General features: G+C 32.7%; 1 long non-coding RNA gene across 1 annotated transcript; it reads right to left on the bottom strand.

Moving 5' to 3' along the window:
- Nucleotides 1-5,733: 5,733 nt before the first annotated feature.
- Nucleotides 5,734-9,902, bottom strand: LOC148781662 (uncharacterized). The gene is made up of 2 exons (XR_016057767.1): nucleotides 9,749-9,902; nucleotides 5,734-7,245 (listed from the first exon to the last, which is right to left on the bottom strand). It is a non-coding gene; the product is annotated as an uncharacterized LOC148781662 (long non-coding RNA).
- Between the last annotated feature and the right edge of the window lie 9,036 nt (nucleotides 9,903-18,938).

The following is an 18,938-nucleotide window of genomic DNA, read 5'->3' as shown; positions in this document are numbered from 1 at the left end:
CGGAACGGCGCAGCCTATATCCGATCTGAATCGCCCGATTCCAATTCGGATTGGTGATTTTTACATCACTGGTATCTAATCTAGTGTTTCGTGCTCATAGCAATCTCATTGAAGTTGTCGTTTCATTCAATAAGTGCTAACTTGGACATGCATGAAGGTAGATGCTATACTCCTAGGTAATTCCAAACCGGTTGTACAACATTCATTATCAATCTCAGTTGCTTGTTTGGAATCTTATTCAGGCATCTGTTGGCATGCGGCAATGACTTGCCAGCCCTAAATCGATTTCTCATATAGTCTTTTTTGTTCTAGTGAATTGTCTTGACTATGTTCTGGATCTGTTATTTGTTTCGAACATTGTTTGTTTATCTTGGATACAATTTGATGTGTGTCTTCTTTCTGGTTGTCAATGAAGGCTATGCATGAAAGAGGAAACTATGCTAGCAATCGGATATCATGTTGTTCTAGGTAATTTCTGTTTCACCATGATTGTCCATTGCTATTGTCTTTGCTCTAGTTGCTCGTCAGCTTGAATGTATCTGTTAGTGATTGAAATCTCTTTATTCTATTGGCTGTCTTATGTATGTTATATACAAAGAGAGTATACCTTATTTCAAATGGAGTTTCCCTTTTGCAGCGAGAATTTCCCTTTCTGAATGGCAACCCTTCATTTTAAACCCTTTAATCCGGGCCGTTTGCATACCAAAACCAAATTCACGAATGGGCGTATGCCATCTTTTCTCATATATATATATATATATATATATATATATATATATATATATATATATATATATATATATATATATATATATATATAGACACACACACACACACAAGGGCGAGGTACCAAATAATCGAATTAATGCACGCTTTAAATATTCACAAGAGGAGGTTGTTTCGATGCTCGAAAACCTTCAATTTGATCATCTCAACCTCAAGATTTATGTACATGAGAAAAAATATATTTCAAGTTATAAAAATAGTGCATCTTGTAATGTATTATCTAGACCGTCAATTTTCAAGAGTTCATAGATATGTTAGATCTACATTAGTTTTGCATATTTAAATTTTATAATTAAAGGTGAAAATTCATTTTCAGGTCATATTAAATATTTCTAATACTAAAACAAAATATTTCTAGATTGTTGAATCAATCTCAAGTCCCAACACAAGATCAAGGCATACCGGATAATCGGTCAAGAATGTCAAAGGTGAATGCCTCTCCTCTGTTAAAACTCCAGTCCGGTGTCATCTCTCCTCTCTCTCTCTCTTTAAAGTTAGAAATGACATAATCTTTTCAATCTTTCCCTCTAAGAATAACGGGTATGAGAATAGAAAATCCACAACGTGGTTAGAGAGGGAGAGAAGAATAATCACCAGAACGACACTTTTTGGATTGAGTTTGGGTGCCTTGTATTTATATAAAGGTTGGTAGATCGTCAATGTAGTAAATCGCAATGGAAAATAAGGAATTTTGAATTCTAATAGTCTATCTTCTTTTTTTAATATGAATTTTAATGGTTTCTCTCTACTATTCATATTTTAGAGTTTATCTTGATGTAGGGCGCGCTTTCTTGGTAGCTTTCATTGTCTCTTACAAGGGATTGTAATCTTTGGTTAAGGCCCTAATCCTATGGGATGATTTTAACCTTATCTCCTGTTTGAACAAGGACACGTAAATAAGAATAAAAATGATAAGAGAGCGAGAAGAGAGGAAGTTGGATAGTGGTCATAGTGGAAAATCAAGAATTTGAATTTTAAAGCAAAGTCCAGATGGAAGCTACAATTAATATTCACATTCTACCGTGTTTATCTTGTAGTTGGGTAGGGTTTTTTGGCTTATTTTATTAGTTTCGGAACATAGATAATGAGACCGTTACCCTTGGTACAATTTGATCATAATTAATCTTGACCATTGGATGCGAAATTGGGTGACTGTATTTATTTCATGAGAAATTTATATTATAATAGCTTTATAATAAAATGGCACATAAATATGCCATTATTACCTAGAAAGATGATATCCCGAATTTTTTTTTATTTTTTGTCAAGTTTGCCCCAGTCTGATTTTTGAAACCTCATATAATTTAATTTCCTTTTTTTGTCAAGTTTACACTCAATCTGATTTTTCAAATCTAGAAACGCTTATTAACCTCAACATTTCACAACATTTGCCATGTTTACCAGACATTATTTATTAAAAAATTCAGCAGAAGGCAATTCGATCATCAGACCACTTTTTGTTCTATTTTTTTTAAGTAGACCAAGCAGTTCAATAGTTCGAACATCAAACCACATTCTGTTCAATTTTATTACTAAACAATACAGTCCGATGTTTATGTTAGCGTATGTATATCTCTTGATATATAAGATATGTATATATTTGGGTATATATCTCTTAGGTATCTCTAGATTATAATAATAAGATATGTAAATATATGGGTGTATATATCTTAGGTGCCTCATAAGATTAGTTAGTAGTTATCTATACTCATTGGTATTTATCTTTAATTGTTACTGGCCGTATAATTATACAGGTCTTGTATATTCTTTATTAATCAATTAATAAAGAGAAAGTTCTCTGTAGTATTCTGAGTTCTAACATGGTATCAGAGCCATAGGCTCCTCCTTCCACATATATCTCTTTCTCTCTCTAAAAAAATTCTCTCTTTTAGGTTGACATCTACAAGCCTTGCACTCATGTTTCCAACCGTACATTTCATCCCTTATTAGTCTCACCAAAGTATACATGCCTTAACAGTTGCTGCATACATATATCTTTGGGTGCGTCTTAACCATGTAATTAGAATTTGCTTATTGCACTTTGATGGATCTAGCACAAAAGAGAATCTGACCACTCATCACGGCATTACCATAAAAAAGGCTCCTTTTGCACAAAAAATTTCAGCTCTCCTCTTCATCCATGGTTCAATTTAATCAACACTCTCAATTTAGTGAGACAAACTCATAGACCAAGGAAACATTGCCAAAGGTCTCAGATTTGCTTTCGACTCATCTATTCTCTGTCAAGTCATGTTTCGACTCTCTGTCGAGTCATGTTATGACTTTCTGTCGAGTCATGTTTCGACTCTCTGTCGAGTCGTGTTATGACTTTCTGTCGAGTCATGTTTTGATTCTCTTCAAAAACAACATTTGTCTCTGTTCTGGTTTGTGTTATGGACTGTGAGTTGCTGAATCTGTCTCGGATCAACACCGAGTTCTATTAGCTATTCCAAGTGCCATTTTGTGCTTGTTGTTCAAACAATCTAAGCATGGAGACTTAACATTCTACTAATCCGTTTATGCAACTTATTATTCACTCTAGCTACTTTTTTTGTCAAAGAATCTTGAGTTTGAGGGGAATGTTAGCTGATGTATATCTCTTGATATATGATAAGATTAGTTAGTAGTTATCTACAATCCTAATTGTTACTGGCCATATATTTATACGGTTTTTGTATATTCTTTATTAATCATTCAATAATGAGAAAGCTCTCTACAATATTATGAGTTTCCAACAGTTCGAACCATGGAACCGCTTGGTTGTCTCAATGATACATTAGTTGGTTAAAAATAAAAAGGAGTAGTGCCTATCTCTTTCTCTTAGTATAAGATATTGTAATGTATCAAGCAAATCCCAACATTTAAATTCGGGAAAAAAATACTCTGCCAAAAAAAACCCTTTTCTGCAAGAGATGTTCTTGAAAAAAATGAGGTGCTCCCTAAATCTATCCGCCTTAAAAACTCTTATCTCTCAACCAGGTGTTGCGAAAATATCTCTTTCAGTCTCTCCACCCCTCTCGCGTGGTTCAAAAATATTTCCCCTCTCTCTCTTAATTTGTTCTCTCACTTTCTCTATATGACAACATCTCTCTCTATGCTTCTCTCTAACTATCTCTCTCCCCCTCTTTGATACCACCCAAATGGACTAATTTCTCCCTCTCTCTCTCCTGATAAAATAAAATTTGTAAATGACAACTCGCATCAACCATCACTCTTTAATATTTTCTCTCATTCTCACTCTCTCTCTTTAATATTTCTTTCAAATATTTTATTTTGAACGCCGCGACCAGATCCAGCCTCTCTTCAATATTTCTCTCTCTACTGTTCTATAACATTCACAAATCTAAACGCACCTCAACATTCTCTTCTCTCTTCTTACGATCAACCCAAATATTTCTTTCTCTGAATCACATCAACAAATTGAAACCCACTGTCTCTCTAACATCCTCACTATTAGATGGAGGGGTAATACTGGATCAAATACACAGTCAGCATTACTATCGAAGTTCCAACTCAAGAAATGAATCAAAACCTACTTCTTAGATCACCATGTATGAAATATCCCTCAAACTTATCACAAAAAGAAATTGAACTTACTGCAAGAAGAGTCACTTTCACGCATTAACAAAAAGAAGATAACGAAAGAATCAAAATGTCTAGTCCATACAGAAAAAAAAAAGAAAAAAAAGAAAAAAAATATAATGATACAAGAAAATCAATATAAGTGAACGTGTCTTCGAATAATGGATAGCTAGAGAGAAAGGCTCTTCCTTAATACAATTAAGAAAGATCGAAATTCAAATCTTGGTTTTAGAGGGAGAGAGAGGAATAATCAAATTAATTGAGTAAGGTTTGATGCCCATGTCTTGATATATAAAATTCGGTAGTTCTATGAGGACCAGGAATCATTGATGAGAGATAACATCCGGATAGGTCGTTGGAAGATAATCACTTTCTTGGAATACTAATTAGCATGGTAAGGTTTTGCAAGGGAAAATCCGTTTTTCTTTAGGAATGGAAATCAATACTCTCATGCTCCTGTTGGACTATATTGTATATTTACTACCTCAGGCAAAGGAGTTACTTGGGATGCCTTATTGGAACTGAAATTTTGGGATCCATCTAATAATTACCAAAAAATCACTAAAAAAAAAACGGATGTTAAGTACTTCAAAATTAGATGTGGCCTTTTAAAAAATTGGAGAGTCTGTGTTTAATATTGGAAATTTTTATTTTTAGGCAAAAACAAAGGGAAATTTGAAAAATAACTTTCATGAGGTTAGTGGCTCGCCAAGAGGTTACATCAAAAAAATTTAGGGTCCTAAAAAAAAAGGCCAAAATGTTTTAGGAAAAAACAGAGGGAAATTTGCAAAAATAACTTTCACGATGTTAGTGGCTTGCTAAGAGGTTACATCAAAAAATTTAGGGTCCTAAAAAAAAAAAAAAAAGGCCAAGAGTAGGTTTTACCTGAGGGAGGGGCTTGACACTAGGCTCCGGTCGGAGCATGAAATCTTTCGCAATTCTCTTTAATGCGGTGAAGTAAATGAGCGGTGCGTCGGTTGTGTTTATTGCAAAACTGTAAATCCGTTAAGGAGATGGAGTCGATTTCATCACAATATCCATCTACATTTTTGTTTTTATGAGTTAGAGCAAAATAGGGTACAATCGCGGGGGCATATTATATACTTATTCCCTATAGCGAAATAGCTTTTTTGGATATTTTTTTTAATTAATATTTTGGAATACACTTCCGATCAACATACTGTTTTAATTTCGAGTTCCTAACACTGGGATGTGACCATTCTGAAATTGGACAATCTATATTCGCTTTTAAGACATTCGGGCATATGGTTTTTCTTTTTTTTCTTTTTCTTTTTTTAATGGAACACAGAGGAACACAGGGAATTAAAACCCAAGGTATTCTCAGTGGTGTCCATAGGGAAACTGTGAAGAATTCAAGACTCATATGCTACATTACATCATCACCATTATCACAATATGACATTGAAAAATAGAAAAAAAAAAAATTACATCAAGAGCGTCTATCATCCCAACCCTTCTTCTCGGGTCAACAGAAACACAAAGGAGAAGAACTTGATCTGATAATGGAGAACTGTGAACAATTCGGGATTCATATGTTGCATCATCACCAGTTTCAAAATTTAGCATTCACATAAAAAAAATGCAACAAGAGCATCTATTATCCTAACCCTTCTCCTTCTTGGACCAACAGAAAGACACCCAAACCCGTCTCCTTCTTGGACCAACCAGAAACACACCCACTAGTTCCCTCCTCCTGCAACTTTGTATTGCTTCTCCACAACCTTCCTGTATTCTTCCTGATTGATCCATATAGTTTTTCATTTTTTTAGGCCTAGTTATGTCAGGAGGTCATATGCCTATATTTTGAAATCCTGAAAATATTTCTAGATGGGAGTTTACCTGATGGAGTGATTCGGCGAAACATACGCTACAAGGCAAGCATATGATCAAAATTTATCAAAATGTTCCTAAGGTGTTAACTCTCAACATTTTACCCATTTGTTTTGATTTAGTTTCAAAGTTCCCTACAAAATACACATGATTTTGAGTTGGGTCCGTAGAAAAAAGGTAATGTGTTAAGTAGCGGAGAGAGAAACTTTATAATTTTTTTAACAAGAAAAATACTTGAAAATTTGTAGGGAGTGAAATTATCTAAAAAATTTTAGCGAGAGAAACTATCTCAATTTTAATGAAAAATGATATTATAATTAATAATACAATCAAAAGCATTTAACAAATAACATTAAAAAAATGAAAATTCTATGCATAAATGTACCATGCAAACAACATATTATTTTTTATGTAAAATACTTTTTTTAAGAAATACATTTTAAAAGAAAATGATTTTTCTACATAATATTTTTCCATAAATCCAAATTGTTTCTTAACGACTATAGCTTTTGTATGATGACATGGATTGTTATATATTCATGCCACCTCCAAAACTAACTTCAAATAATCACTATTTACATAATACTACCGGTTCGACTTGGAAGAGCCCAAGTCGACACAGAACCCATAGCCACGAGGTTGCAGCCCCTCTCATCAGTTGGACTTGGACTTATGAGTGTACAAAAAAAAAGGTTTTATTATATTAAACAAATGTCTTTAGAAAATTAGAAGTTCTTAGACATTGTTTAAACATTTTAAACTCTTTTAAGGGTCATTTGGGTACTTGAAAATACATTCTATAAATGTTTACCTGTGGTTCCTATAGAGATGACACATTTTTGGTATTTGGATCGAATTTTTGGGAGTGAAAAATATTTCTACTAGTAATTGTATTCCTTATTTCAAACCAAAAATAATGAAATCTGGATCATTATTTTTACCCTTCAAAATTGATTTCCAGCTAGATTTTCTCGTTACGGAGACATCCACTTTAAGAAATACGATTACTTCCACACAAAAAAACCCCTGCATTCGAGAGAAAAACTTTATCAAATTTTAAATTTGAGAGAGAGATAATATCTTTAAAATTTTAGAGAATGAACTCATTTATAATTTTAGATGGGCAAACTATCAAAAAAGTTTAGAGAGAGAAATAATCTCAAAATTTTTATAAAAAATTATTTCAATTCTAAGTTTGAAAGAGAGAAAATATCTCAAAATTTTTGAGAGAGAAGCCATATCATATTTTAGAGAGCGATGTCAGAGATGTTCAATTTGTTGAAACAGAATCCTATTTCCATTACACATTGGAGAGTAGTTTGGAAAATAGGACTCAGGAAGATAGTACAAGAGGTCATTTGCCCTTGCCTGGTATTAGCATCAGTGATATGTCGAACACACTTGGAACAAGTTATGATGATCAAACTGAAGCTGAAGATACTTTTTGAAACTCACCAAACTTGTTTAGAAAAAGAATACTCCTATGAAAATATATCTCTCTTGGCTTTTTTGCTTTTCTTTTAGTTTTATTTCTAGTATTCTGAGCCAACCAATTTTCAAATGCTATTTCTCAACTTGTGTGGAGGACGGCCATGAAAGAAGAACTTTAAACACTTAACAAGCACCATACTTGGGATAAGGTCAAACTACATAAAGGGAAGAAAGTAGTTGGATGTAGATGTATTTATAAAATAAAATTAAATAATATTGAGTTTGTTAAGAGACATAAGGCCATGTTGGTGGCCAAAGGATTTACCCAAACTTATGGAATGGACTATAAAGAGATTTTTGCACTAGTTGCTAAGATGAATATTGTTCATCTGTTTTTGTCTATTGCTGTTAATTATGAGTCGTTTCTGCATTAGATGGATGTCAAAAATGCTTTCTTACATGGTGACCTTGAAGAAGAAGTCTATATGAGTCTTCTTTTAGGCCTTCTAAAGAAAATGAATGTCATGTATGCAAATTAAATAAGGCCATATGAGGACTTAAACAACCACCTCGCGCATGGTATACCAAACTCAGCTCAGCTTTGATGAGTGACGGGTTTTTTAAAAGTTCAGCTGATTCTTCAATATTTATAAAAAAAAAAAAAGACAGGTATAACAGTAGTACTCATTTATGTTAAAGATATTATCACTACAGGTGATGATAAAAAAAGAATCATGCAGTTTAAGAATTATCTTAATAAGAAATTTGACATCAAGAACCTTAGTCAACTAAAGCACTTTCTCTGTATTGAAGTAACACATTCAAAAAAGAGATTATTCATTTATCAAATGAAATATGTATTAAATCTATTGAAGCAAAGCCCTCTATAAGCATGGTTTCATTTGGAGGAGTTTCTATATGGGATCTTCTTATGTACATGGAAAAAAGGACTCAAGTTTGATAGTGAGTACCTGCAAAAAATATCTAAAGTAGATAATATTGATACATTAGAGATTTTTGGGGCTTGTTCATAAAAATTATAATGGCTACATAAATCAAAACCACAAAGAAATCCATTTGGGCAAAAAATGACCCACATTGTTCACTTGAAACTGAAAATTACAAAATCATACCTTTTATTTTAGAATCATAACAAGAAAATCAAGTCATATATAGCTAGCCAAACTCTCAATAGAGTTACTAATACATCAGCAACTTTTATGTAATCCATATATGAGTAAATCATATATCAAAAGAGTTAGTAACCATAACATGCAAATAACATATCACTAATCACATACTTATATAGATAGGCTAAACAAATTATCAACTAACTCAAATGAAAATTGTAGATACATATGAGGCAAATGGTTACAAGCAAATAACATATCACTAATCATAGACTCATATATATAGGCTAACCAAATTATCAGCTAACTCAAATGAAAATTGTAGATACATATGAGGCAAATAATATTTTGTTTCCTAGTAATGATTATCAATGTGAAGTTTAAAAGCATATTACAGTCATTAGTAATGCCCAAAATTGTGCCAAGAATAATGCTGGCTAAAATTGCAGCCAAGATAAGAGCAGCGAAAAATTGTTTGATGCTCCAAAATGACAACTATATTGTGCCAAGAATAATGCTTCCCAAAATTAAAACTATTACAACCTGAATTTGGGTAAATCGTATTTGAAATACCATGCATAAATTTCTCAACGTACCACTAAAAAAAGAAAAGAAAAGAAGAATTTCTAAAACTCATTGAAACAACAATACTTGCAAAAAGAATAGATCAATGAGACGAGACAGTAAGGTATAGAATAAAAAACTAATCAAAATCGAGTGAAGCATAAATCCATAAATTGGAACAAATCTTAAGAAATAAGGTATAAATAATATGAGATAAAACCAAAATCACTGCCCCAAAGGTCCAAATCATGAAAATCACATAGAAGGATAAATAGGATGGAACAAGGAAATCGAGAGCAAGCCCACAAGACAACACAATAACAAAACCCTAAAATGCTCATGCAGATGCCATGGATGCAAACCCTCAAACCCAAAATTCGAAATAGGATCTAAAGGAGACATACCTTGATCATATGAAAAGAAAATCCTCTTGGGCTTTTGACTCGAAGTAACGGTCTTTTGCTTTAGATAAAGAGAGAGAAGATCGGGGAGGGCGAGCTGTAGAGAGAGACTTAGGGGAGTGTGAGGTGTAGAAAGAGAGGAGAGATGATGTGGAGGGAAAGATTCAAATTTCCCACCTTTTTTATTTTTGTTTTTTAGTTTTTGAAGCAAAGTCCATATTGCCCTTGAGGGTAGTCTTTGGGTTCTATTAATACGAGGGCGAATGGAGTAAAAATGTGCTTCACAATTTATTCTAACTTAAACTTTTTGTTTTTGTGGGTTATTAATCCAAAAATCCCTATATATATATATATTTCGAAAAAGCTAAGATTAGCCCACTAGGTTATATGAACATATGAGCCCAACGGCCCAGATTGAATCTGGGTTGATTTGACAGTCACGGATATCCGTCAGTATTTTAATGTTTTATCTACAAATCCAAATCATTTAAAATTTCAAGTGTGTATTCTTCATATCGAGGCGCACCTAATAAAAATATAAAAAAAAATTATTCGCAAAAAATAAAATGATTAAAATACCGCCGAAACTTTTCGGGGATATTTTTATCAATTTATCTCATGTAAAATATTTTTTTGTTATTTTTCAAAGATTCATCTATTTTTTCTGGACACACGCCTAAAATTTCAACTGATTTGGATTTATAGAAGAAAAAAATTAAAATTAAAATACTGACAGACATATGCGACTGTTAGATCGGCCTAGATCTAATCTAGGCCATTGGGCTCATATGAACTCATATGTTCATATGAGCTAGTGGGCTAATCCCATCTTTTTCCTATATACATATATATATATATATATATATATATATATATATATATATATATATATAAAGTTGGGATCACAAATACCATTTGGCTCATATGAACATATGAGCCCAATGGCCCAGATTCAATCTGGCCCAATCTGACAATCACAGATGTTCGATACTGTTTGAATTTTAGTTTATTTTTCTATAAATCCAAATCACTTGAAATTTTAGACGTGTATTTATCAAAAATAGGTGAATCTTTGAAAATCTCAAAAAAATATTTTACATGCAATAATTGACCAAAATACCCCTTAAAATTTTGAGGTATTTTCATCATTTTGTTCTTTACGAATAATATTTTTTATATTTTTATTAGGTGCGCATTGATGAGAATAACACTTACCTAAAATTTCAATTAATTTAGATTTATAGAAAAAAATATAAAATTCAAACATTAATAGATATCCTTGATCGTCAAATCGGCTTAGATTCAATCTGGGTTGTTGGACTCATGTGTTCATATGAGCTAGTCCAATAATCCTAACTTTTATATATATATATATATATATTTATATATTTGGGTGAACACACTATGAAGTAATTTATCATTATACTCAACAATTTTAGACACTTCTATAATATTGTTTTGTATATTAAGCATTTTTTAATAAAGTTATTTTTTATCATTAAGAAAGTGTGACGTCATTTACTTGAGATTTGACATTATCTACATAGAGTATTAAATGTCACTGATATACTCTATATGGGTGATGTCATATCTCATGTTGATAGCATCCTACCCTCTTAATTACCAAAAATACCTTTATTAAAATAATGATCCATATAAAAAAATATGGATATAAAACCATCAAAAATTGTTAAATAAATTGATAAATTACTCAACACAAAATAGATTTTTAAGGGTGAGGTCACCTTCGTAGATGACCATCCATCCTTCAAATCCCAATCCTCTTAAATGCTCCCTTCCATTTCTCAACCCTCCAACGTGGCATTTATAACCAACAGCAGTATATTGAGATATTTGTCTTGGTCATTCTCCACATATTAAAGAGTGCCCCCTAACAAATTAGCTTATGGTAAAAAGCGCAACAAACCTTGCAAATATCACACCAAAGAGACTTTAATCTCTTTATAGCTGCATGATAAAAATATATTTCACACTAACTGTCCACAAAAGCTAAGAATTACATAAAGAGTAGTATCAACTAGGGGGCTGTTTGGATACCTGGAAATAAATTGTCTGTGAAATATATTACGGGCGTAATACATTACTGTGTAATACAATACCTGCAAATGGATTGTCACTGTTTGGGTGGTATTTAGATGCAATTTGGGAAATACATTGCTACTGTTTGGCTATGTATGGAATAAATATGAGAAATGCATTACCATCCAAATATGAAAAATATGACTATGTTTAGCTAATATGATTAGACTTTAGTTTCAACATGATAAGTTATTAGAATAATATGATTGGAATAGCATAATTTTATTGTGATAAGCCTTATTTTTATTTATTTTTTATAGAAGTTTTTCAAATGTCTCTTTATATATAATTTCAAATAAGCAAATAATTTATGATACCAAATCAAAATCTTTATGGTACTAGTTAAAAAATAGGAAGAAGTTTGATTAGTAAACTAGAAGGTTTGATAATTGCAGCAGAAAATTTTGAAGCATTGGAGGAGGCTAAAGAGGTATGTTATTTCAATTGAGCATTTACTAATATCTCATGAGGATTATGTTGTGTAAAATTTATTATTATTATTTTTTAAAAGGAGAGCTGATGGCGAGCTACAACCCAAATTGGGGATAGAGGGATGTATAAAATAATTTATTATGATTTCAGTAGAAAATTTTCCCTCATCAAGTTTTACAATTGTTCAAATCAATTTAGATTTCCCTTCACTGTCACTGACTAGTTATTAACATTTTTTGTTTTTATATGAGAGTCATATGAGGGCTACAACCAAATTGGGGAAAGAGGGATGCGAAATTTTTTTATTATGATTGCAGTAGAAAATTGTCCTCGTACACCTGTTCAAATCAATTTAGATTCTCATTGTCATATCCCGTACTTTCACTTTCTACTTACCTTAATAATTATACAATACAACGTATACTTGAGAGAGAGAAATGTTTTTTTAATCGGGGAAACGACAGAAAGACGGCATGCAAAAGATTTCCAAAGATTACCCGTCAACCTCGTAATACATTTTTCTTCCATTACCGCCCGTAATGAATTTCGTTATTTTTGGAGAAATCTCACGTAATCTCGGGTTCCATTTTTGTTACTATTAAAGTATACCTAAACAGTGTAAATATCATATTTCCTTGTAATCTATTGTTACGTAATAGATTTCCATATACCCTGACGGCCCCTAGTTGTATGTACAAGATTTAATCTAGATGAGACCCTCCCAAGCCTCCATCTTCAAATAGAGCCCTTACCGCCTTAAAATCCTCCTCACAAAAGCTATGGAGGTGGTGGCAAAGGAGAGATTGATGGTGGTTCCGGCCAAGCTAATCAAGAAGCACCGCCTCTTCTTCTCTAACATCGACCTGACTCTCGTGGCCTACTATGAGACTATGGCATTCTTCAAGCCACTAAGAGCGAGGCAGTTATGCTTACTTGAGGCTTTCGAGAGGCTACAAGTCGGGCTAGGGGAGGTTCTTGTAGGTTATGATTTTGTAGCAGAGAGGCTCAATCCTTCTGAGGGAGACTGGCTTGAGATCGACTGCAATGACGCAGGTGTCGTTTTGGTGGGGGAAATTGCATGCGATCCTATGGATTGCCTTAACAACCTAAAGGGCACCCAAGGCTGAGTTTGATGTTGTGGTTGTTAAAAAAACTTGAGGGAAGAGATGGACCCACTCTTAGGATTAAGGGCAGTGTTTTTAGACTATCGATCACAAAGATCAGGCTTTTATCAGAACTATGAGAACTCCGTAAATTTTTGTGTACCTCTCAATAACCATGAAACCCTTCTTAAAGAGGGATGGAGGAAGTCGTTCTCCAACGTTTGGCTTCCTCCTGAAATCTCTAAGAAAATGTGGCCCTATAATCCTGGGAAGTAGGTGGTTACTTTTTAGCTGTTAAATAATGGCACTTTCTCTCTCTAAGAAGTCTCCCTTTTTTAGTGATAAGCATTAAATTATAAGAGAGAGAAATATTGCACGTTTAAAGGTCCCATGGCCACACACACGTACCAACATCTCCCACTTGGCCATGAGGGCCAGATATATTGAAATATCATAAAGTCTTTACCACTTAATGAATTTAACATTTATGTGCATATTTTTGTCATGAGGCTTTCACGCAAGTGCGGTTATACATCTCATAACAAAAATATCTAAAGTCATGTCATGATTTTTCACGCTAATGCAGTTTTTCCTCTCATGAATAAAACATCAAAAAATATCACATTTGGGAGTTCCTGACTTAAATATTTTTAAGTCCCATCAAAACTACATGCTTTGATAATATTTCTGCACTCAATCCCTTTGTTAAAGGGTCAGCAATCATATCTGAAGATGGCAAATAACTTACAATTATATCATTCTTTCCAATAATATCATAATTATAATGATAATCAATGTCAATGTGCTTACCCTAAGATCTATAAGCTCCATTTCTAATTGATGAAATAGCAGCCTGATTATGAAAAAAAAATTTAACAGGTCCGTCGGCTATATCCAGCTTCAAATCATTTATGAAGCGTTTAATCCAGATGGCATAAGTTGTAGTAATGCTACAAACAATATACTCGGCTTCCATAGTATACCGAGCTACACAACCTGGTTTCTTACTAGACCAAGAAACGCATCCACTACCAAAGAGGAATACAATTCCTGAGGTTGATTTTCTGTCATCTAGGTCTCCTGCAAAATCTGCATCAGAGTACCCAGTAATCTCTTAATTGTTAGCTTGGAAGCACAACTTGTAATTTTTAGTTTTATGAATATATCTGAGTATCCTTTTTACAGCTTGCCAATGAGCTATTCCAGGATTACTCTGAAATCTACTTACAAGACCATATGCCTGATTCAAATCAGGTCTTGTACACAACATGACATAATTTATGCATCCAACAGCTTGAGCATATGGAATTCTTTCCATTTCAGCTTTATCACTATCATTTAATGGACATATTTTCTTTGATAATTTTAAGCCTTTACAAATAGGTGTATATATGGGCTTGCAATTTTCCATCTTAAAACTCTTGAAAACGCTTTCTAAATAATTTTCTTGAGATAAACATTGAAGTCTTAAACTTCTATTTCTTGTAATCTTAATGCGCAATACATATGAGGCTTCTCCCATATCTTTCATCTCAAAATGGGTACTTAGTCATGATTTGGTATGGTTAATCATGCCAATATCATTATCAGCTATCAAAATATCATCCACATATAGTGACAATATAACAAAATTGCTCCCACTATTCCAGACATATACACAATGGTCTAACATATTGGCTATATAACCAATTTCAGTGATTGCATTATGAAAAGTAAAGTACCATTACCTAGAAGACTGTTTTAAACCATATAAAGATTTCTTAAATTTATATACTTTGTCTCCTTGGCCTTTAATTACATATCCTTCTAATTGTTTCATGCATATATCTTCTTTTAATTCTCCATTTAAGAAAGTTGTTTTGACAGCCATCTGAAATAATTCTAGATCATAATATGCAACTAATGCAAGGATGATCCTAATAGATGAAAATTTTGCTACTGGAGAATAAGTTTATACATAATCTATGCCCTCCTTTTGGGTAAATCCTTTAGCTACCAACCTAGTTTTATATTTATCAATGGATCCATTTGCATTAAGCTTTTTCTTTAGGACCCATTTGCAACCGATGACGTTTCTATCTTTAGGGAGGTCAACCAACTCCCAGACTTGATTTCTTTTAATAGAATCAAGTTTATCATCCATGGCTTGAGTCCACTCAGCTGAGTCATGTGAGCAAATAGCTTCATTGTAGCTACGAGGTTCATCTATTGTATCCTCACTCATTGAAGAGTAATTATCTTCATTCATAAATACATAAAATTCTTCTAAAATCGTAAGTAGGGCTCTAGTTCTTTTAGGCCCATCTGGTGTACTTGATTCAATTGAATCATTCTCACCAAATGTAGAGGGAGTATGAGAAACAGGGTCTTCCAGACTCTTATCTTTATCAATTTCATGTAAGTCAATAGGCTTATTTAAAATATTTCCATCATCTATATTTTCTAAGAAATGAGCATCACGACTCTCTACTAATGATCTAGTAATCCCTTCGAAAAAATCTTATATAATTAATTCCAAATATATATAATGGGAACATCCGGATAGGGACAAGGTTTTGATTGCAAGATTGTCGCCTCTATAATCAAACCTCGCATTATTATTCCGTCATGCAGAAGACCCAATTTTGAGGGTTCTTTTTTGAAATCCAAATTTTTGGGAAGCACTAAAGTGAAAAACTCATTAAATGATTAGTTTCAAAAGAGAAAATGTGAATTTTAAGATTTCCGACGCTTAGATCTTTGCTTCAAAAAATGGACAGTATCTCTTCAAATCTTGAGACATAATTTTTTGGAGAAAATTAAGGTAAAAAAAACCCAAAATCAAAATTTCTACACATCCTATGCAAAACAAATTTATTTGTTAACAACGGTTACCCTACTTTTAACTATCTTCATAAATACCCTAAGGTAAAAAAAAGGCATAAAATTTTACAAAAATACCCTTTCTCACAAATTAATTTTGGCCGGTTATAGACGTGGGCTAACGCTCATTTCATAAACTGCCGGACTTCCGTTTAAACTAAATCGCTATGTACATGTGATGGACCGCATGTTTATAAGAAGCAAAAGTGCTAGACTTCTTTGTACATGTGCTGAACCAAATGTTTATCAAGAAGCAAAAGTGTTGGATCTCCAAGTACATGTATTGGACTGCATGTTTATTCAGAAGCAAAGTGCTGGACCGCACCACATGATTATCAAAAAACAAACGTGCCGGACCACCATGTACATATACTGGACCCGTATGTATATCTAAAAGAAAGAGTGTCAGATCGCCATGTACATATGCCGGATTGCGTGTTTATCCAGAAACAAATCACATTGAGAAATGTGATTGTTTCACTTTTGAATCCAGGTCGTCCATTTGATGAATTTCAAGATCTAAGCGTCTAGGAATTCAGAATGATTTTTTTTAACAAAAATATTTAATCTAATGATAATAAAATTATATGAAAAATTTGGAAAGAAAAAAAGTCATTCTAAAGTATAGATCTAAGCATTTTACCAAAATGGACGGCCTATAATAATTAGGGAAAAAATACTTTCAAGGTTAAGTTTTCACTTTATTTTTTTTCTGTAATTGTTCATTAGAATGAACAGAGTCTAGATTTTAAAATTTAGATCAAATAAATGACCCTAACATGGGTTTTAAAGGTTATTGTATTATATTACTACACAACTATAATACCTTTTATGTAGAAGACAAAAACACCCCTTGTCTTGTAGAAATATTTACAAAATTTATGTTAGAAAGTAACTTTTTTTTAGCAAGTAGACTACAAAATTAATAAATCCACCCCTCACAACTCTCAATATCTTTAAAGTAACTTGAAATAAATTGTAAAGCAGTATGAGCTAGACTTATTTTTCGCTCTTAAAATATCTCATAAACTAGTATTTTTTTTATTGATCTATAAACCAGTATTAATTTTTTTTTTTTTCTTTTAATATCCTATGAGCTAGTAAAATAATTTCATACAATTATGTTAATTTTTGTAAATTGTTATATGAACTTTTATTTTTGTAGTTATATACAATTAAAGATTAATTATATGTCCTTTATGTTTGTATATTATAAAAATAAAAATAAAAATAAATAATCTTAAAAAGATTAAATATTAAAAATAAATAAATATAATTAATCTTAAAAATAACTGTAGACCATTTCATTTGTCCTTATATGAGAGAGAAAGATTTATTTATGGAACCCACCTATCCCTACCTAATACAAACACTATATATAATTTGGAACAAATTGTAACTATTGTTTAAAATAAAGTGCACGCTTTTGCAGCAATGTTGGGCTATAGAAATAGTCCCACATCGAAATGATGTGGAACAAAGTAAACGTATATAAGTAATTGCAAAGCACAATCAACAGCGAGCAGATTGAAGCTAAAGTCACGTGCATGGACAGTTTGTGGCTGACGTTAACAGTCACGGTTCCAAATGTAAATTTGGGAATCGTAATGTTTTTATTTTATTAAAATGGTAATGATGGGTCGGACCCCTTTTTCCGTTTGATCCGGAACGGCGTAGCCTATATCCGATCTGGATCCCCCGATTCCGGATCGGATCGGTGATTTTTAAATCACTGGTATCTAATCTAGTGTTTTGTGCTCATAGCAATCTCATTGAAGTTGTCGTTTCATTCAATAAGTGCTAGCTTGGAGATGCATGAAGGTAGATGCTATACTCCTAGGTAATTCCAAACCGGTTGTACAACATTCATTATTAATCTCAGTTGCTTGTTTGGAATCAAGCATCTGTTGGCATGAGGCAACGACTTGCCAGCCATAAATGGATTTATCATATAGACTTTTTTGTTCTAGTGAATTGTCTTGACTATGTTTTGGATCTGTTATTGTTTCGAACATTGTTTGTTTGTCTTGGATGCAATTTGATGTGTGTCTTCTTTCTGGTTGTCAATGAAGGCTATGTATCAAAGAGGAAACTATGTTAGCAATTGGATATCATGTTGTTCCATGCAACTTCTGTTGCACCATGTGTTGATGTCTTCACCAATTCCCTCCATGGGACTGTCCATTGCTATTGCCTTTGCTCTAGTTGCTCGTCAGCTTAAATGTATCTGTTAGTGATTGAAATCTCTTTATTCTATTGGCTGTCTTATGTATGTTATATACAAAGAGAGTATACCTTATTTCAAATGGAGTTTTCCTTTTGCAGCGAGAATTTCCCTGTTTGAATGGCGACCCTTCATTTTAAACCCTTTAATCCGGGCCGTTGGCATACCAAAACCAAATACGCGAATGGGCGTATGCCATCTTTTCCCATATATATATATATATATATATATATATATATATATATATATATATATATATATATATATATATATATATATATATATATATATATATAGACACACACACAGACACACAAGGGCGAGGTACCAAACAATCGAATTAATGCACGCTTTAAAAATTCATAAGAAGAGGTTTTTTCGATGCTCGAAAACTTTCATTTTGATCATCTCAACCTCAAGATTTATGTACATGAGAGAAAATAGATTTCAAGTCTTAAAAATAGTGCATCTT

This window comes from Amborella trichopoda, chromosome 6, assembly GCF_054954075.1.
Source record: "Amborella trichopoda isolate Santa Cruz 75 chromosome 6, AtrichopodaSantaCruz75HAP2 v2.0, whole genome shotgun sequence".
Lineage (NCBI taxonomy): Eukaryota > Viridiplantae > Streptophyta > Magnoliopsida > Amborellales > Amborellaceae > Amborella > Amborella trichopoda.
Note: the sequence above shows the minus strand (reverse complement) of the source record. Positions and strands in the feature narration are given on the sequence as shown.